General features: G+C 46.2%; 1 protein-coding gene across 4 annotated transcripts in view; it reads left to right on the top strand.

The window, feature by feature from the left end:
* Positions 1-21050, top strand: part of TTC14 (tetratricopeptide repeat domain 14) — a 252101-nt gene that overhangs the window by 112195 nt on the left and 118856 nt on the right. The window lies entirely within an intron of this gene.

The following is a 21050-nucleotide window of genomic DNA, read 5'->3' as shown; positions in this document are numbered from 1 at the left end:
TGATGAAGGTTCTCGGTGAATCTTTCAGTGTGAGTTACTTTATCAGATCCTGTCAGTGGGCATACTTATGAAAGCATTTTGGAATGTCTGGATCCTCCTTTGCTGGAATCATGACCAAAAGAAAATGAAACAAAACGTATACATTGCTGACATTTTCTTCATCACTGTGCTTCGTGTGCCAGCTGGCATATACTATGTTAAATAGCTAGTGTTGGGGAGAATTTTCATTTCTGTGCCAATTCCCTTTACCCTTAGAGACCCCCAGCTCTTTTGCTGGACTCGGGGCTTTTTAATTTTAACCCTGGAGAGAATGGAACCTTTTTCTCACTCTCTCGTGTGTTTTCATAGCGATGATTGTCTGTGTGTCTTACTGTTTTATGGATTCTGGCAAACTCCATAGGCATCTGCTTGGCTTGTGCATTGTGACGCACAGCACCTTTTGTGCAGTGCCTCTGAGAAGTCCCCTGGACTTCTCTTAATGTTTAACTACATTTTCTTGGGTGAACTACTGTTGCCAAGGTTAGTAAGACCACTGTCTTGCTTACCTTTACTTTTATGGGTCCAACACACACCACCCTATGTGGAGTGATGGGGAGGTTACATAGTAACTCCTTTAACCCATTCCCCGTGTAACATTTTGTTACACTAACTCACTTAAATGGCTCGTGGCAGTGGTTTCTTTTTTTTACTACCTAGTGACGTGTATCTGCAGGCTGATACCTCAACTGCAGTGCTGCATGAGAATTTTCATTTGTGCCAATTCCCTTCAACCTTAGAGAACCCCAGCTCTTTTGCTGGATTTAGGACTTTGTAATTTGAACCCTGGACAGAGTGGGACATTTTTCTTTCTTACAGAGGCTGGGCTTGGGGTACTTACCTTCTTGCAAGTCGTGCTTTCTTACTTCAGAATTGCACTTGCTTAACTTTCTGTGTTGATCTCAACTCCCTTTGCGCAGGCTTAAAGGAATTGTTCCTTAAAAAATGTGTATTGGCCCTACGGGTCGGCCCTGTGTTTTTAAGCCTAAGTCGCTCGATTTTAGAAAACGTTCCTATGGACCTTACCCGAGTTTTCGTCCATTAAACGCACGCGAAAACAGGCATCAGGGAGCTGCCATTTTGTGATAATCCTATCATTTCCCCCATCGCCCTGGCTGACCTGCTTTTGCGGCACTAAATCATATCCCCCGCCCCTGAGCCTGTCATCAGCAGACTCGTACCGCCCATTTCACAACGCCAAAGCACGTCTCGTCACTTGCGCGTTCTCAATGTCACTGGACCTAGTAAGATCGTTGCTTTTGTTCTCCCCTGTTCCCCTCTCTTGCCGCGCTCTGAAACACTTGTGTACGAGCGTGATAGAAATAAAATAACAATATTGAGAATAAAATAAGACAATATGGATCACCAAATCCTGTTGATGGGTGATCTAAACCTCCAGGTGGAACCGCTAGTGGATTTTGAGGGTGTGTGGGATGATATTGAAGAGGCTTGGGATATCCCACCCTTGATACCACCCAAGTCTAGGGCACACACGATGGCCCTTAGCCACTCTACTTCTCCACTTCATTATTGGGAATGGGACTTGTAATGGCCTCTTTAGGGAAGACCAACGGCCAAGACCGACGTTTGAGGGGCAAAACTGCTCCTCTTCTATTGATTATATTTTTCTCTCATTGAACCTATGGAGTAAAGCACTTGGGTTTAAGGTTGTGAGCATGCAGGGGAGTGGCCACAATGGTGCTGAAATGAGGCTGTGTCTGGAGATCTTGTACAAGGTTTTTCCAGGCAACGCATTAAATGGACCGATCTTGACCAGGGAGTAAAACCACTCCTTTATGAGGCTATCATGACGGCTTTAGAGCACCTCACAGGTATGGTACTGGAGGATCCTGGAATCCTCAGTGTATGATGATCTTGTCCAGCTTGCCCAACCGTTTGTAACAAAAGTTAGCAAAAGTATAAAAAAAAGTGCCATAAAAACAAACTTGTGGTACGATGGGGAATGCAGGCGGGCAAAGTGTGGTATACTGACGTGTTTGGAAAAAGGAAAGGATGTGGATAAGCCACTGCTGAGATCAGGGGCTAGCTTACAAGTCCCTGATTAAGACCAAAAAAGGAGGCCCATGTTCGGGCCGAATGGGATAAAATGCTTGTGGCCTCCAGTGACTGCCACACATTTTGGAGGTTAGTGAGTTGGAATACCAATGGACAAGCGAGGGAATTGGTAACAGAGATACCTGCCAATGGCTAGATACATCATTTACAGGAACTCTATAGCTTGGGCCTAATAACACTGGTCCTGGATGTCCCGCACAACTACCACGAGTGTGTGAATGGGTTTGAACCAAAACAACTGGAATTGGGGGAGGTTTGTAATGCTAGACACTCGGAGAAGGGAGGAAATGCCGCCGGGCCCTGATCTGCTGCCTGTTTTGTTTAGAGACGAGGTCAGGGGTTGGGCTCCAATCTTGTGCCTCCTCTTTAGTGCTTGTTTGAAACAGAATAGGGTTCCTCCGCCTTGGCACAAAGCTACCATTGTACCAATTTATAAAAAGGGAGGACTCGATGACCCAGCTAACTATAGGTCAATCTCACTCCTGGATGGAGTGGGAAACATTTTTGCAAAAGCCCCATTAGTACACTTAAAAGAGCGGGTGGACATGAATGGTATTATTGACCACCTGCGGGCAGGGTTCTCTACTGGGGTAAGTACACTGGATCAGGTCTTCTGGCTCTATCTGATTGCGCAGAAATACACGGTCCTGAGGGGGATGAGGGTATATGCAGTCTTCATCGACCTCGGGACCAGCAGGTTTGATAGCGTTTCGAGAATTACCTTGTGGGCAATACCTGTTAGAAGGGGGATTACAGCTGGCCTCCTTCAGATATTGATCCAGCTTCACTCAAATAATTCTGCCAAAGTACGTTGGGGACTGGGGGGGGGCTTACAGACCCTACCCCAATAGCCAGAGGGGTCTGGCAGGGCTGTGTCCTTGCCCCTATATTTTTCTTGATGAGGTAGTCCGCTATGTAAAATTGAATTGTCTATATCCCACGAAGTTGGGGGTGGGAGACATGCCTGTTAGGCAAGATTGTATGCAGTACCCTTTGGGTGCACTACAACAACCCTGACCTACTGGCAATAGGAACCAACCTTTGGTATAAGCTTGTACTACACAGGTTGGTAGCGTGTTGAGCAGCTTGGCTTATCTCAAGAGGGGTCAATGTGAGCTGTAGGGGAGTTACACAGAGATTCACAGTGACTAGTATTCAAATAAACACTAATACACAAAGTTTCTTGAATAAACAATTATTAATGTATTTATCAGTCAGTTAGAATACGCCTTCTTCAGGAGGGAGCAATATAAAAGCAACACACAAATACACTTCAAAACTACACTTAGTTTCTAAATCAGTAAAGAGCCTTTTGGGATGGCCCACAGTCACAACCTACACCCTCGGGTGACTTCAATAGCTAGGGTGCTGGGGACATCAATATCTTACTGTTTGCATTTAGAATACTCTTAGAACTTGGTCAAAGGAAAAGGTTATTAGAACACACAAGAGACCACAAATATTCTTAAGCAGGCAAATAGTTTTGGATCCCCTAAGCAGAGTCATTCAGTATACCCGGCTAAGCCAAAGTCAATGGGCAAAAGTCTTATATGGGATGAAGCACTTCTGGTAGGTAAATAGAAAACGTCTTTGCACAATGTTTTAGAAGTCTTTGAAGAAAATAAGAATCAATGTAGTGCCACAAGCTGTTAAGGCTTGTGATTAGTAGAAGATGCAAGCAACTCTACAATAAGAGGTAAGTTCTTTCAGACTTTACAGTACCTTTTGTACTGAAGAAAAAGTGCAGCAGAGGACTCCTGTTTAGCTATGCAGATCTCACTGTTCCTGGGCCTCAGTCGAGGGGACAAGAGGGAGGACATCTGGGGACTCCTGCATTGCAATGGAACTGTCAGCGCTCGCAACCGGCAATCTTTCCAAAAGGGCCCCTTTGGTGTTTCAGCTTTTCGCGACTACTGCAAATAGCAACACTGGACTTTCTTTGCTTCTGGGGTCCCGTACTCTGTTGAGGGGGGGGCTCAGGCTCTGTCAGTCCTGCTTCCTGGGAGTCCAGAGGATCTTCCTGGAGCTCTTGGCCAACTTAAAAGCAACGCACACAATCTGGTGTTCCTGTCTCTGAAGTTTCGGTTTCCAGAAGCAACTGTGTGGAAATGCAACCAGCTCAGAGAGAATGTCCAGGTGACTTACTTTGGAGTTGGTTGGTCCCACCAACTCAAGTGGAGAAGTCGTCCTTGCAGGGGCTTCTCTGTCGATACGAATTTGGAGTTTCAGCACAGCAGCAGGGCTTCACTGGGCAATCCAACGGTCCAGGAGTTGCAGCAGGCGTCCTCTTCAAGTTCTTCTTCGGTTCCTTCGTCCAGTGATCGACTCTGCCTTCCAAGCCAAAAGCCTTGCATTTTATTCTCTTCTCTCCCATTCATTCCAGCCTAGCTGTCACTCACCCATAAGGGTGGCTGTCCTTGCCCGACAGTCAGCTGGCCAATCACTACAGAGTGCATTTGGGTCTCCTAGGAGACTAAGCACAGAGTTTCGGGCACCTCCCTCACTTCCTTCCCCCAACCAGACACCCTGGAGCCAGAGGCGGGCTTCACTCGTGAATCCCGCCAAAGGCAAAGCGAACAAAGGGACCAAACCTGGTTTGGCCCGCAGAGTAAACCTCAAGGAGGACCTTTCCACAAAGAAATGGCAGAAAAAGTAGACCAGGGCCATTTTGACAAAAATTGCACCCTTGGGTAATTTACTGCAGCAGTGAACGCAGCCTGCAGTAAATGCACACCATGGTAGTTAAAAGAAAACCACCGCCACCACCATTCATCGGGGAAAGGGTAACATAAAAATGTTTACATGAGAAGCTAGACAAAGGGGATACTAAGTAACCCCTCCAGTACGCTATTGTAGGATAGTGTGTGCTGGGTCTAGAAAGTTACAAATGTAAGTAAAGTCAATTTCACTTCACTGCTCTTGGAAACAGTAGTTTATCTAAGAGAAGGTATTTAAACCTTTGGGAAATTAGAAAGACTTCCCTGTGCCACTGCACTGAAAGTGTTGTGTGACGCAATATAAAAGATGCCTATGGAATTTGTCAGACTCCACAACCAAAAGAAACAGAGTTCAAAATCACATTAAAATACATGAGAGAGTGGAAAAAAGGGTCTCGCTCTGTCCAGGTTAAAAAATCAAGTCCTCAAAATCCAGCAAAAGTTGCTGGGTGTCTCTAAGGTGGAGGGAATTAGCACATTTCTGAGCATTCTCCCTAACACTGCCCAATCCTTCTCCTTGCGGATGATGCTGTATTGTTACCAACATCCGTGAAGGGCCTTAAAACCACGTGTTAGGCAAGATTGTATGCAGTACCCTGTGGGAGACTGCACCAGCCTTGTCCTCTTGGCAATAGGGAACGCAACCTTTGATATGGCCTGTACTACACAAGTTGGTAGAGTGACTGAGCAGCCAGGCTTATCTCAAGAGGGGTCAGTGTGAGCTGTAGAGATGCAGCATAGGTATTCAGTGACAAGTAATCAAATATCACTTATACTCAAGGTTTCTTATTAAAATTATTTATTAATTTAACATTTTTTAAGTAAGCTTTCTTTAGAAAGGGCAAGATGCAAGAATAAAATACACTTCAAAAATACACTCCTCCAGTTAAGTAAGTAGATACCCTTTTGGGATGACAGACACTTCCTACACCCTCAGGTGACTTCAATAGCTAGGCCACTGTGGAAATTGATATATCACTTTGATACTTAATGCAATACTGGAGTTATGGAAAAAAGGAAAGAGGTTGGGGAAACAAACAAAGGTTAACAAGTTCTCCTGAACAGGTAAGCACTTTCACAAGCCCCCAATGAAATATAGGTTAACCCTTTCCCAGCAATAGAATTAACTGATGTATGAATTTTTGACGGACAGATGAACCCGAAGTCAAAGGGTCCGAAGAGTGCAGGGAGCCTGTCAATTGAGCAAAGTCTAGGGGGGTTCAGGCACTTCAGGAAGATCGCACAAAAGTCTTGCACAATGTTTAAAAGGGAGTTTGTATAAAAGATTCACTGTTGGGCCACAAGCTTTGAAACTAGTGAGACAGACAAGCTACGCACCAAAAAGGTAAGTACCCTTTCAGTTAACACAGTACCTTAGGTTAGAAGAAGAGATTTCTGCTGGCTTCTGTTCCTGTTTGAGTCCTGCAGATCCTGTGTTGGGCCTCAGTCTTGGGGACACAAGGGAGGACGTCTGGGGACTCCTGCACTGCGGTTCGAAGGTCGGCAGCAGCAAAGGGTTCTTGTCAAATCGGAGGCACTTCTCGGTTTCAGTTACTCACAAATAGCACCACCGCGGTTCTTGGACACCTTGTGGGCTCCCCTTGCTTCTGGGGTTGAGCTTCTGAGGTGGCTCAGGCTTAAGGGAGTGTTGAGATGTATTTCTGAACTCTGACCAGGTGGGCAGAGGTTCAGAAGGCCAGCCTAGTTTCTTAGAACAGGGTAACCTTCTGGACAAGCCAGACCAATCAAGGCGGCGGTCAAGACTAGTTCTCAGGAGGGGTGAGGGTGACAAAGCCCACAATGAGCGCACACAGCAAAGGACACTACAGATCACTCCCAGTCAGGTGTGTATATATTAAAAATACATAACATTTATTCAAGGCATTTGAAATCAAACACAAAGCAATTATCAACAGTAATACTTCAAACCAATACAACACAACTATAACATATATATATATATACAGTACCAAGTGGCCTAAAGGGTTATTGCACAAGAATGAGTTCACAACCTAGAAGGAAAGGGAGCGAGCAGTGCTAATAGACTTTAGGCAGTTCTTCATTAATCAATCCCTAAATAAGAGGCAGTCCAGTCCCTACGAAGAGTGGAGCCTAATGCTCAAAAAGTACTTTGAGGTGCAGATGCACGCGATGGTGCAGAGGAGCGAAAACATGGTCTCTTGCAGGGGGCTGTAGCAACTCAGAAAGGTGGGTGAGGCAATGAAGAATAGGTTCCCACTATTCCAGGAGGGTCTTCCCAAAAGGGCAGGAGAGGTTCCAGGACTTTGGAATCAGGCAGTAGCACACGCTACCAGTGGAAAAGTGAGTGGCCCTCACGGGACACTCATTCGTAAAAAGGGATGGATGTGCTAGGGTAGGGGGCACCGGTACGGGTTGCAAGTACTCACCGACCCCCGGGGCACTTCAGACCAAACTTCGGCAGTCGAGTCTACTTCGGCCGCAGGTTCAAATGCAAGCTTTCAGTGGCTGAGCTACAGCGATGATTCCGTGGCAGGACAGTGGCGATTTCTCCGCTCCTGGTCAAGTGACCTGGCCAGTTTCACTGCAGCAGGACTCTGGGCACAGAGGGGCACAGCAGCAGGGCACCTGCGAAGTTCGTCACCACGGCAGGGCGACACAGAGGCCAGGCCGCGTGTACTCCGGTTCGGACGCTCTCTCTTTATTCCAGACCTGGGAATGCCAAGTGTACGAAATTTGGTATGAGACTGCCATGAACACAGAGCTTACGATCTACAAAGTTTCAAGAGTCAACTCGAAACGGTGGTGGTTTCAGAGCAAAGGTCTTGCGCAAGCTGGTCAGTTCACTGATTGACCCAGGAACGCTTCCGAAGAGGCTTATTTGCAGGTTCAGATGAAGGTGCCGTGAATAGTTAGTCCCACTATTCAAATGGGTCGAAGTGCCATTGAATACCTTCTGGTTCGAACAGATGCAGAGGGGTCCAGCGGGACAATGGCGGGTTCAGGGTGCCAAACCTTAGAGCGGTTCCTCTGCTCGGCCTCTTAGTTTCAGGGTGCTTGGATCCTCTCCTAGGCTCAGTGAGAACTCAAGAAACGACCTCATATGGGTGTTTGGAGCCTTCTCTTATCCAGAATCTCCTACGTGCCAAAATGAAGAGGACCCAATGGGAGATCTGCTCACATACAGGCACACCAAATGTGGACCAATCACGGACCATGGTGGTCCCAGTCATTACTAGCACACCAGACTCTCTGGCACCCAGGATGTGTATTGGAACTAGATGGTCCAGCCCACATCCTGGAGGCACACACACAAAGCATGCAGAAGCCCGCAAAAGCATGGTGTTTCACAGGGAAATGCATGACCAAATAAGGACTGACCCAGATCTTCTCGACCTGGGGAAGGTAAAGGGACAAGATGGCCAAAGGACAGGACAAAGAACCTTGTGGCATGGCCATTTTGGAGCCAAGACACCTTCCTGTGTCAACCACAGTAAAAGCGGTTTACATGGCAAAGGGTTAAAAATATGCGAAAAGATGAGCTGCCACCAGCCCTGTCCGAGGCACATCTGTAGTTCTCCTAAAATAAAATCCTTTGAGGTAGTCTAGGGCCTTTGGAACGAAAGGATGCCACAAGCTCACTGTACTTACTGTAAGGTACATTGTGCACTTGTAACATGTTGCAGAAAAGTTGCAACATAGAAAAGGACTAAAGGAAACAAAGTCTCCCAGTACTGACGGTCTTTAAGGGCATGTCAGTTTCTCCATATAAAGTGAGTGAAAAACCCAGCGGAGTGCAGCAGAAGGCTGTGCTCCAATGGCAAAAGTCAGACTAGGATTGTCAGCAGCAAAAAGTTGGGGTGTACACAATTGGGGGGGGAAATTACACATAAATGGGAATCTTTCCTAACGGGGAGTCCGGAGGATCTTGCTGGAGCTCGGGTCTGGCTTAAAGACTATGGCACTCTTTTCCCCAGCAGCAGTGAGGAAGTACAGCCAGCAGGGAGAGGGGTTCCAGGCAAGTTTGTCTTGAGGTTGATTTGTCCCACCAACCCAAGGGGAGAAGTCGTCCTTTCCGGGCTTCTCATAGTCTATTCGAAATCTGGAGTTTCAGCACTGTAACAGAGCTTCACCGGGCAAATCAACGGTCCAGGAGGGTGCAGCAAGCTTCTCTTCCATTTTCTTCTTCGGTTCCTTCGTCCAGTGGTCTACTCTGCCTTCTTGCAAAAGACCTTGCCTTTTATGCAGGTGTCTTCCATTCATTCGCAGCCTAGCTGTCACTCACACATCAGGGTGGCTGTCCGAGGACAGCCAGCCAGCCAATCACCTTTGGGTGCTTTCCTGTAACCAAGGAGGCTAAGCACAGGGAGTTTCAGGAACCTCCCTCGCTTCTTGCCCTGCCCGACACGCTGGCGCCAGAGGCGGGCTTCACCAGTGAACCCCGCCAAAGACCAAACGAACAAAGGTACGCGTTTGGCGCGCAGAGTAAAACCTAAGATGGACCTCACAAGCAAGAAATGGTGAAAAAAGAAGACCGGGCCATTTTGACAAAATGGGCACCTATGTGTGCAATACTGCAGCGGAGGATTGTCTGCGGTAAAAGCGCATAATTGTAGGAAAAATAAACCACTGCTACCAGCCATTAATTGTAGTGAGGGTAACATAAAAATGTTAAATGAGAAAGTAGACAAAAGGGGATACTAAGTTACCCCTCCAGCACTCCACATAAGATGGTGTGTGCTGGGTCTACAAAGAGAAAAAAGTAAAGTCAATTTAACTTTACTTCTCTTGGAAACAGTAGTTTATCCAAGAGAAGGTATTTAAACCTTAAAAGAAATCCAAAGGACTTCTCTGTGACACTGCACTGAAGGTGCTTTGTGTCACAATACAAAAAGGTGATGCCTATGGAGTCTGTCAGACTCCAAAGTCATAGAAACACAGAGTTCAAATAAACACATGAGTGAGAAAAAAGGGCTCACTGCGGAAGTGCCAGGAAGTGCAGTCTTCCAGCGGGGAACTCTGCCTCCTGCTCTGAAAACCCTGTGACATTGTTCTATTGATTGGACAATACTCTTCTGTGCTTTTTTCTGGGGGCTCCGCCCCTTTCCACTGCCAGCCTTCATAACGTCGGGTGTGCGCGCGCGCACACAGCGGAAGTGCAGTCTTCCAGCGACAAACTCTGCCTCCAGCTCTGAAGACCCTGTGACATTGTTCTTTTCATTGGACAATACTCCTCTGGCTACTTTAGCGCTGGACAGTTTACTAAGAGTCTGGTCTGTTTGGAAATGTTAACAATGTTAACGTTTCTTATATACTTTCAGTTTATTTTTTGGTGCTTTTTTCTGGTTGCCCTGCCCCTTTCAACTGCCAGCCTTCATAAGATTGTGCGCGCGGAGCGGAAGTGCCAGGAAGTGCCAGGAAGTGCCAGGAAGTGCCAGGAAGTGCCAGGAAGTGCCAGGAAGTGCAGTCCTGCGGTTCGGGGATGAGGGGCTGTTAGGCAAAGTTTTTATACAGTTCCCTTGGGGACCACTACACATAACAAGGACTACAGATGTAAGCAAAACCAACCTTTGGTATAAGTCTGTATGTACTATGCAGTTTTGATAGCGTTAATGAGCAGCCAGGCTTATCTCAAGAGGGAATGTGAGCTGTAATGATGTTACACAGAGGTCTACAATCACAAGTATTCAGATAGACTCTTATACTCAAGGTTTCTTAATTTATTTCACAGTCAGTTATAAAACATTCACTAAAAGGAGGCAATCTATATCAGACAAAAATATACTTCAGTACTTCATATTATCATTTTCTGAGGCATTGAAACTACTTTGAAGGAGGAGCAAAAAGGCATAAATTAATAAAAAGAAGAGTTCAAGTGGCCTTAACAGTGCAAATATGAGTTCACCAGATGAATCCATTTGATGCAATAATTTAGGCCAAAGTCAATGGGCTAAAGTCTTGAATAGGATAAAACGGTTCTGGTTGTTAAACGGAAAAGTCTTTGCCAAAGTTCTCAGAAGTAGTTTGTAAAAGAAAGATTCTTATGTTGGGTCACAAACGGTCTAGGCCTGCAAGTTGCCAAAGTTTCAAGCACTTTCGCAGTGAGAGGTAAGTTCCCTCGGTCGGGTTTTCACAGTACCTTAATATGAAGAAACGCTGCAGCTGAAGACTTCTGTTCCTGGCAGTTCCGGCAGATCTCGCTGTTCCTGAGCCTCAGTCGTGGGGTCAAGAGGGAGGAAGTAGGGGGACTCTTGCACTGCACTGGGACTGGTCAAAAAGCTGGCAAATGGCAAATCTTCAATTCCGGTAGCTGTAGTCAAGCACACAAGCTGGTGCCCTTCTCTGGTTACTCAGTTTCCTGCAGCACTCTGAGGAAAATGCAACCAGCTCCGAGAATGGCGTCCAGGTGGTTTACGAGTTGATTGGTCCCACCAACTCAAAGGGAGAAGTCGTCATCATGGGGGCTTGGTGATTTTGACCTGCAGCAGGGCTTCACCGGGCAAACCAACAGTCTTGGAGTTGCAACAGTCGTCCTCTTCAAGCTAGTCTTCTGTTCTTTCGTTCCTGTGGTCGACTCTGCCAAGAGACTCTCCTTTTATCCAGTTTCCTTGCATTCATTCCAGCCTAGCTGGCACTCACCCAGAAGGGTGGCTGTCCTTGCCGGACAGTCAGCCAGCCAATCACGCCAGAGTGCATTTGGGTCTCCTTGGAGACTAAGCACTGGGTGTTTCGGGCACCTCCCTCACTTCCTGACCACCCCAGACACTCGGATGCCAGAGGCAGTCTTCAGTCCTGAAGCCCACCAAAGGCGTATAAACAAAGGGACCAAACCTGGTGTGGCACGCAGAGACAAACTCTAGAAGGATCTTTCCAAAAAGAAACAGCAAAAAAAGAAGACCGGGACCTGTTTTTACAGAGGGGGCTCAGACGCCATCTTGAAAAACATGGCTCCTGTGATTTTTCATTACTGGTTTTCGCGGTCGGGAAAAATCATGGTAGTTCGTTGTAAAACCACTGCCAGCAGCCATTTCGAGAGGAATGGGTAGCATTTGTGTGCTACATGATTTTCTAGACACAGGGGATAACAGGTAACCCCTCCAGCACTCTGTTGTAAGATAGGGTGTGCTGGGTCTAGGAAACTTTCTCTGGGAAACAGTTTATCCCAGAAAAGGTATTTAAACCTTGGGTCAGCCTAAAAGGCTTCCCTGTGTCACTGCACGGAGGGTGCTGTGTGACACAAATGTAAAGATGATGCCTATGGAGTTGTCTAAAACTCCAAAATCAAAGAATACATGAGTAAAACACACATCAAAATACATGAGAGAGTGGGGAAAATGCTCACACTCTCTCCAGGTAAAAAAATCAAGTCCTCAAAATCCAGCAAAGTTGCTGGGGGTCTCTAAGGTGAAGGGAATTGGCACATTTTATGAGAATTCTCCCTAACAGGGGCCAACTTGTTTTTTCTTTTCCCTTACGGTTCGTTGTTTGATTGTAACTTGCACTAACTAAAACAAATCTGTATCTGTTTATAACATTGCTTTTTCTCTGATTTACTTTTTGTCTGCCACTCGAACCGTGACATACTCACCATCTAGTAACCTCGGCCCTGTGTACTGGCGTGATTTATAGCCTTGTGTGTGTTACCTGAAGTTTCTCATCCGCCAGGTTATGTTGCTGGGGACTTGGGCCAATCAGGGTGCGTGGGAGGTCTGGGAGGCGGGATTCGGGCTTGGAAGGGGAATGAAGCAGGGGAATGGGGGACTGAAGCGCTGAGCGCGCTCTGTGCATTTTTCAATTTAAAGCACAACAAAAGTTATTTGGCCATGCTCTGGGGCTTGGGCCTCAGGTTGGATTCACCTTGGGCGCACACTTTTCCAAAAAAATTAGTTACTTAGTATCCCCTTTGTTTACCTTCTCATGTAACATTTTTGTTACCCTTTCTACAATTAATGCTCAGCTGCAGTATTACACCCATGGGTGCCCATTTTGTCATAATGGCTTCAGTCTTCTTTTTTTTGCCTTTTCTTGTTGGAAAGGTCCTTCATGAGATTTACTCAGCGCCAAACCAGGTTTGGTCCCTTTGTTAGTTTTGTCTTTGGAAGGGTTCACTGCTGAAGCCTGCCTCTGGCTCCAGCGTGTCTGGAAGGGCAGGAAGCAAGGGAGATTCCCAAAACTACTTGTGCTTAGTCCCCTTGGTTACAGGAATGCACCCAAAGGTGATTGGCTGGCTGTCCTTGAAGGACAGCCACCCTGCTGTGTGAGTGACACCTAGGCTGCAAATGAATGGGAGAAACTTGCATAAAAGGCGATGTCTTTTGCAAGGAAGGCAGAGTCGACCACTGGATGAAGGAACAAAAGAAGAAACTGGAAGAGAAGCTTGCTGCACCCTCCTGGACCGTTGGTTTGCCCGGTGAAGCCCTGCTGCAGTGCTGAAGCTCCACATTTCTAATCGACTAGAGAAGCCCGGAAAGGACAACTTCTCCCCTTGGGTTTGTGGGACCAATCAACCCCAAGACAAACCTGCCTGGAAACCCTCTCCCTGCTGGCTGTACTTCTTTGCAGATGCTGGAACCGAGTGCTAGGGGACTGAACCTCCAGAAACGAGTTTATCATTTTTAAGCCAGACCCAAGCTCCAGGAAGATCCTATGGACTTCCCCGAAGCAGGACTGCCCAAGCCTGAGCCACCTCAACAGAGTGCTGGACCCCAGAACAAGGGGAGCCCATAAGGTGTCCGAGAACCGTGGTGATGTTATTTGCGATTAACTGAAAGCGCGAAGTGCCACTGATCTGAAGTGTGCCCATTGCTGCTGCCGACCTTCGAACCATAGTGCAGGAGTCCCCAGACGTCATCCCTCTTGTTCCGACAGAGACCCAGGAACAACAGCATCTGCAGGACTACAACAGAAACAGAAGCCAGCTGGACCTTTTTCTTCTGACTCAAGGTACTTTGTAACTAGGGGTACTTGCCTCTTGTTGTGTGTAGCTTGCTTGCTCTGAGTTGAGACCTGCATTGGCTGCCTTTTGTAGAGTTACTTGCAGCTTTACTTCTTGACAAAAGTCTTACAGCTTGTGGCCCAACAGTTATTTCTTTTCTACAAACTCTTAACATTGTGCAAGACTATTGTGCTATCTTCAAGAAGTGCCTCAGCTCCCCTAGACTTTGCTCAATTGACAGTGGCTGTCCTGGGTCCCTGCAGACTCTTCTGACCCTCTGACTATGTGTTTATCTGTCCCTATAAAGGTTATAAATAAGTGACTTGTATTGCTGGGAAAAGGGTAACCTATAGTGCATTGGGGGATTGTAAAAGTGCATCCCTGTTCAGGAGAACTTGTTAACTGTTATTTCCTTCCCTAACCTCTTTTCCCTTTTTTCCATAACTCCAGTATTACATTTAAGTGTTCAAGTGATATATCAATGTCCACAGTGTTCTAACTATTGAAGTGACCTGAGGGTGTAGGAAGTGGCTGTCATCCCAAAAGGGTATCTACTTAATTGAAACTGAAGGAGTGTATTTTTGAAGTGTATTTAATTTTTGCAACTTGCCCTTTCTAAGGAAAGCTTACTTAAAAACGGACTGATAATTAATCAATAATTTTAATAAGAAACCTTGAGTATAAGTGTTATTTGATGGCTGAATACCTATCTTGCATCCCTACAGTTCACATTGACCCCTCTTGAGATAAGCCTGGCTGCTCAAGTCACTCTACCAGCTTGTGTAGTACAGGCCTATACCAACGGTTGGGTTCCCTAATGCCAAGAGGACAAGGCTGGTGTAGTCTCCCACCGGGTTACTACATACAATCTTGCCTAACATTGGTGGCAGGCAGTGAGGATTTGTGTAGAGTTGTTACATTTAGTGTTTCTGTGCTTGTGTTAAACTAAACATCCACAAGGCTAAGCTCCATCAGAAAGTAAAAAGCAATTGTAACATGCCAAATATGGATAACTTCAATCAGGGAGCCCTGATCATTTTAACAGTAGATCAACTGAAAGAAATGTGTAAAGTCAGGGGTCTTGCTGTAAAAGGAAAGAAACATGAGTTGATTACAAGGTTGTTGAATCACCCAAGTTTTGGTAGTAGGCCTGTAACACCTACTGACCCAAGAAATGTTGAAAATTAGGAGGATCACAGTTTAGAGTCTAACTCCAATCTGGAAGAGGAGTCAAGAGAGGTAGAAGAGTCTCCGGTCAGAACCCTCTCCTTGCCACAGCCTGGTCTTTTGCCTCAACCCATGTCCACTGGGACCCCACAAGGTCCAACATTGAGACCAGAATGTGTTTCTCTTGAAATTAAGAGAATTGAGTTGGAAGCCAAAATGTTAGATGCTCAAAGAGAAGCCAAACATCAAGACATCAGAATCGGGGAAATGGAACTGCAGCATGCACTGGATATGTAAAGATTGTCTATTGAATTTGCCTCCTTCCCAGGGTCCTGTAGGTCTTCCAGGCCCAAGAGGCCTCACATGCCAAATGAAGCAGTAAGTATGTATGATGTGAAACTTGATATTTTGGATTGGTTGGATGCTTTTGAGTATAATCATAGGATTCAGGTTCTCACAGGGAATCGGTTGATGCACTGGCTTTTGCCTAGGTTCCCCCAGGATGCAAGTGATGCTATAAGGGAATTGAGTGAGCTTGAAAGGGAAGAGTTTGAAAATATGAAGCTGGCCTTAATAGCCAGATTTTGGAAGATTCTTTACCAGTGCCTTAAGAGTTTTAGTGCCCTCAAAAAGACTGATGGTACCCCTTGGGCTACCTGGGTGTGTGTGAATGTTTGAAAAACTTAAATGGTTGGGTTAAGGGTTACAAAGTGAACTCCTTTGAAGGAATGAGAAATCTGTTTTTATTTATTTATTTTGAGACTTATATAGCGGGCCAAGCCTGAAGGCATCTGGGCGCTTTCTTACAGAAGAGGTATGCTACAGGTGCAATTGTTAGACACAGTATACAAGACAGACAATGCATGGTATTGGCAGTAAATATAAGCAGTGGAATATTTACAGTATTTAAATGGGAGCAGGAGGAGGGCTGTGTCATGGTTGGGCGAATGATGCGTAAACTGTGAATGTGGGAGTTGTGCATTAGTTACCAAGGCTTTGAGTAAAGAGGTGTGTTTTGAGTTGTCTACGGAATATCTAGAAGGATTCTTGTGCTCTGAGTGGGAGCGGCAGTGAGTTCCATAGTTTGTTGGCAATCGTGGGGAAGCTTCTGCCACTTGCTTTTTGGAGCTTGAACCTGGGAATAGCGGGGAGGTGTTGGTAGGCTGCTCTGGTCGGTCTTGCACGCTGTGTCATGGTGAATTCGTCAGACAGGGGCCGCCGGTGAAGACATTTGTGAGTTAGGGTGAGTGATTTGAACATGATACGTTCATGCACCGGCGGCCAGTGTTGCTTATGTCTTATTGCTGAAATGTGTGCTGATCTGGGGATGTTGAGGGCGGCTCTGAGAGCTTTATTTTGAAGGACCTGTAGCTTCCTGATATTCTGAATCTTAGTACCGGCATATCAGGCGTTAAAGTAGTCGAGTTGGGTTAGGACTAATGCTCTGCCTAGAGTAATACAACTGTCGGGTGTGAGGAATTGTCTGCATGGGTTAATTAGTGTGCATGTGTAGGTAGTGGCTGATGTTGTGGCATTTACTGATTTATTAAGGGTGAGTGAGGAGTCTAAGTTGTTAGTAGTTTTGATGGTGTTTCCATCGAGGTTGAAGGATTTTAAGGCATCATTACGTTTGACAAGCCTGTGTTGAGAGCCTATGAGGAGCAACTCAGTCTTGTCATCATTTAAGCATAGTCTGTGTTGTGCCATCCAAGCTTGAATGGTGAGGTATGTGGCGTTGAGCGGCTGTGTCAGCGTCGTGGTCCCAGGATATTGGGATGAGGATCTGGGTGTCATCTGCATAGTTAGTGTAGGTGACACAAAGGTTGTCCAAACAGTAAAATAGTGGCTTTGTAAATATATTGTTCAAAGTGGGTAAATATATTGTACAAAGTGGGGGACACACATGAGCCTTGGGGCACTGCGCATGCGACTATGGTCGGTGGTGCTTCCGCTTTAGGGGATAAGAATGTAATTGTTCTGTCACTAAGGAAATATTTTATCCATTGTTTGGCATTTGTGGAGAACTACGCTGCTGTGGCCAGGTGTTTACATAGGATATTGTGGTTCACCAAATTGAAAGCAGCGGAGAGATCCAAGAGAAGAAGCAAGGCTAGTTTCCCTTTGTCGCTCGGTCGTCCATTTGGACTTTTAAATCCAGGAGTGCGGTTTCCGTCACATGTCTAGGGCGGAATCCAGACTGACGTAGCCCCAAGATGTTATTGGCTTCAAGATATTTCTGGATTTGCAAGTATGCTACTTATCTAGAATGTTCAAGAGAAACGGACTGTTATTGGGTGGGAGTGTTGGGGTCGAGCGTTTTTTTTTCTGTAGGGGTAGAACCCAGGTGTTTTTTATGGTCCGTGGGCACGCAATTGTTTTTGAATGGGACATAGATAAGGTGGATGATGAAGGGAGTGAGTTGGGATGCGCAGTCTTTAATGACAGTAGGTGGGCAGGGGTCACCCTGGCACCTTGATGGCTTTAGACTTGAGATGATTTAGAGTACTTCTGAGTTGAAACACTTGTGTATAGGCGCGTTACAAATTCCATATCATATCATATATCGGTTAGTGACCTCAGTGAATTCGAATCGAGGCAATTCATTGAGGTTAGTGGCGTTCACAGTGAGAGGAGGAGGAGGAGGAGGAATGGAAGGATTGGCTAAGATTTTCTTTTTAGCTTTGATTATGGATTGGAGACAAGCGATTTTTGTTTTGGAGTGCGTTTTGTATTTTCTCACACCAGTTTGCATGTTTGTGGCAATTTTCCACTGGTGGGATCGGGTTTCTAGAATCTGTTTGATGCCTGCTCTCCTCTCCTGAGCAGAGACAGTACTTGGCTGACTCGAAAGAGATTGATACCAAGAAGCTAGCAAAGTCTGCTGACTTGTGGGTTGGCAACAGGGCCACTCACAAGGATTCTGGGGCCACTTACAAGAAGGATGAGGGAAGCAGCACAAGAAAGAGGGAAATGAGAATTCTAATTCCAACCGTCCAAAAGAGGGCCACAAACAGAATAATGGTAAATTCCAAGGTAAACCGAAGTCTAGTGAACCCTCTGGTGCCAAACTAGAGGGAGGTCAACAGAAACCCCCATTCCCGAAAACATTTGTTAAATGTTATGCTTGTGGGTCAACTGACCTGTGAAAGGGGATCCAAGATGTAAGGGTAAACCTTCAGGGGTCCACACTGCCTCCATATCCTTCATCCCTGAGGGAGAAGTTCATATGGCAAGTGGTAACTTTCAACTATTGGCTGAAAACTCCATTGTAGTCTCAGCCAGTGTTTCTTTAGTGTCCCTGGGTCTGTCGGAACAGCGGAATGTAGATGTGTACAACTCCATTCCAGATGACACCAAACAATATTACAAGGAGAGTGTGCTTGTGAATGCCATTCGAGACACTGCGGTAAGCATTACAGTGATTGATGAAAGATTTTTCAAGCCTAAGGATGTTGCGAAGGCACCCAAAAGTCCCACCAAACTTGCAGGAGGCCCAATCCAAATGGTTCCAATACTACCAGCTCTCATCCAGTGCAACAATATGACTGTAAGAATAACTGTCAGAGTACAAAATGAGGTGCCTTGGAGAGTCATGTTGGGGAATGACTTAAAGAACTCTCCGAGTTGTAACAGGCACCCCCAGGACTTCCAGTAAAAGGAAGCAGGAGCAAACTAGATTGACCATAGAGGCAACTTCAGATGACACTCAATGGGAAGTTACAGAAACTCCTGTAACTCCCCCCTCCACAGGATGGAGTTACAGAAACTCCTGTAACTCCCCCCTCCACAGGATGGACACCCTTCTAATTCCAGGCCAATGAAGGAGACAAAGGGGAAACCCAAGGTCTCGGGAAGAAAGAAAGGTGTCACACCTGTTGAAAGGACAAGGACATCCCTGAGAGGACAGTCCAAGGTCACCCCAGTGACCCCTCCACCAGCTGAGGCTGAGTGGGAGCACTAACCAAGAAAGTGGTGAAACTGCCACTGGTGAAACAGAGCTGGAAGAAGCCCTTCCCTATGTTGGAGATCTGGATCCTAAATACCATATTGAGTTGCAGACTTTGCTTGCAGAACGTGGACCCTCTAAGGCAGACTTTAGCAGAGGTCAAAGAGTGACCTACTCTTGAAGGTCTTCGCCAACAGGCAACTTGCCAGCTGGATGGGCAAGAGCCATGGAAGCACAGGATTTACTGGGAGGATGGCCTCCTCTACAGTGAACCTACTGAGTCTTCCCCAGGGGACTACAGAAGACTTGTAGTTCCCCAGGTGGTGAGACCCCAGTTTCTCTATAGTTAGTTATTGCTTACCTCAGTCTGTGTTCCACTCATCTGAAACATTAGGTTTTACCTGCCTAGAATAGCTGTGTGCCATTCTTGAATACTGTTCTTTAGGTATAGCTGGCCTTGGTCTGCCTGGTGCATCCTAAATTAGTGTAAAGCGTTCTTGCTTATCTTAGACTGTTCCACTGAGCTGAAAAGCAACTGTAATTGTATATTACACCAAACGGTCTTTCGAATGGATTGTGTCCTCCCACGTATTCCTCATTTTATGATAATTATCCTTCCACCTTCAGCTGCTTCGGAAATCTTTTTCGACAGGGGGCGCTGTGTGCCGTCTCGAGTCGATTTCCCTCGAGGGCCTCCGTTCGACTGTCGACGCCCACATCAGTATAAGTAGCGCACGCAGCGCCCGTTGGCTTCAGTTCCGTTTTTTCAAGCTAACCCTTCGAAGAATTAGAAAGCTCTTCGGTTCTTTTGTGAACTTCGATAGTTATTTTTTTTCCGAAAATGTCTTCCGTCGGCTCCATCTATGCTTAAGACTGGCTTCAAGAAGTTATAGATTTGAACCCTTAGATAGAGGATGACAATACATCCATTTGTTCTTTTTATAAATGCTTGCAAATGATTCAATATCTTCTTTTGGAAAAAAGATTTTTTAATATTTTTGTATCAAAAGAACACCCAATGGTGTGCAAATTGTTAAAACATCAAACAGTTTACATTTATTTAAGATCCACATAACCATTCAAGCCTACATACCATTCATTTCACTTTATCATACCATCATTCACACTAGTATTCTGTAACCTTACACATTAGGTGACCCTACAATATTCTACAATATGTTTGTTCTGTTTAGAGCCTCTTAGTACAATCTTCAAATATACATTTCTAATGTTTGTTAATCTGCTTAGAATCACATGCTGTGCATAGTCCGACATCCAGTGGTCACTGCAGAGTATTGTATTTTGTTTTTCGTAGTCGAAAAGGGGACGTCGACAAGGCGTGTCTGTAACACTATCCCTATAGTGACGTGCGGTGTACCCACAATCCCTCACCCGTCAAGGTCCCTTAGATTGTTTTTTTCTGCCCAAATATTGGTCGCCTTTACGTGGAGCTCCTCGAGAGAGATTGAAAATTCATTTACTCGACCTTTGGTCGTTCCTTATTAATATCCATTATGTAGATCCCTCCCTCGACGTAGCTGAGAAGCTGTTTCCCTGACAAGCAAGAACTTTGGCGGGGACGAGACGGAGGAGATCCTTCGGCGCTGCCGAACACGTGGCCTGGCCTCGCTGGCCAAAAGACAGTAGGGAGAGTGGGGTTGTGGGACATTTCTTGTTTCTCTCTGAGAATGCCTTCCCCTTTCCCCTCCCTTTCCCTCGGGGTTATCACAGCTAAATATTTCCTCGGCTATGGAGAGGACACCCTTTAGGTTTTGCCCGTGTTGCAAGGGCAAGTTCACCTGGAAAGACTAGCATAAACGGTGCAACCGTTGCTTGCCCCTCGATCACAAGGAAGACGGCTGCGCGGCTTGTCAGCTTCTTAAGCCTAAGACTTTAAAGGACCGCAGGGTCAAGAGGTGGGCGGCCTATGCCATGTCGAGGTCTGATTCCTCACCCGCCTCTGCAGAAAGTGACGAGGAATGTGATAACCCGACATCCGTTTCGGAAGTCGTAGACCTCTCTAAGGAGTGCTTGCGCTCCTCGTCGTCTGTCCCCGGCCCCGACAAGCTCGGCTCACGCCCTGCTTATGGGGATGAACACCCCGGCGACACTGACGCACACAAAAAACACTCCCATGAACACATAACCCACGGCTCTTCGTTCAAGACGAAGAAACCATCAGTGCCAACGGAGA

The sequence above is a fragment of the Ambystoma mexicanum genome, chromosome 10, assembly GCF_040938575.1.
Source record: "Ambystoma mexicanum isolate Mex_15411 chromosome 10, UKY_AmexF1_1, whole genome shotgun sequence".
Lineage (NCBI taxonomy): Eukaryota > Metazoa > Chordata > Amphibia > Caudata > Ambystomatidae > Ambystoma > Ambystoma mexicanum.
Note: the sequence above shows the minus strand (reverse complement) of the source record. Positions and strands in the feature narration are given on the sequence as shown.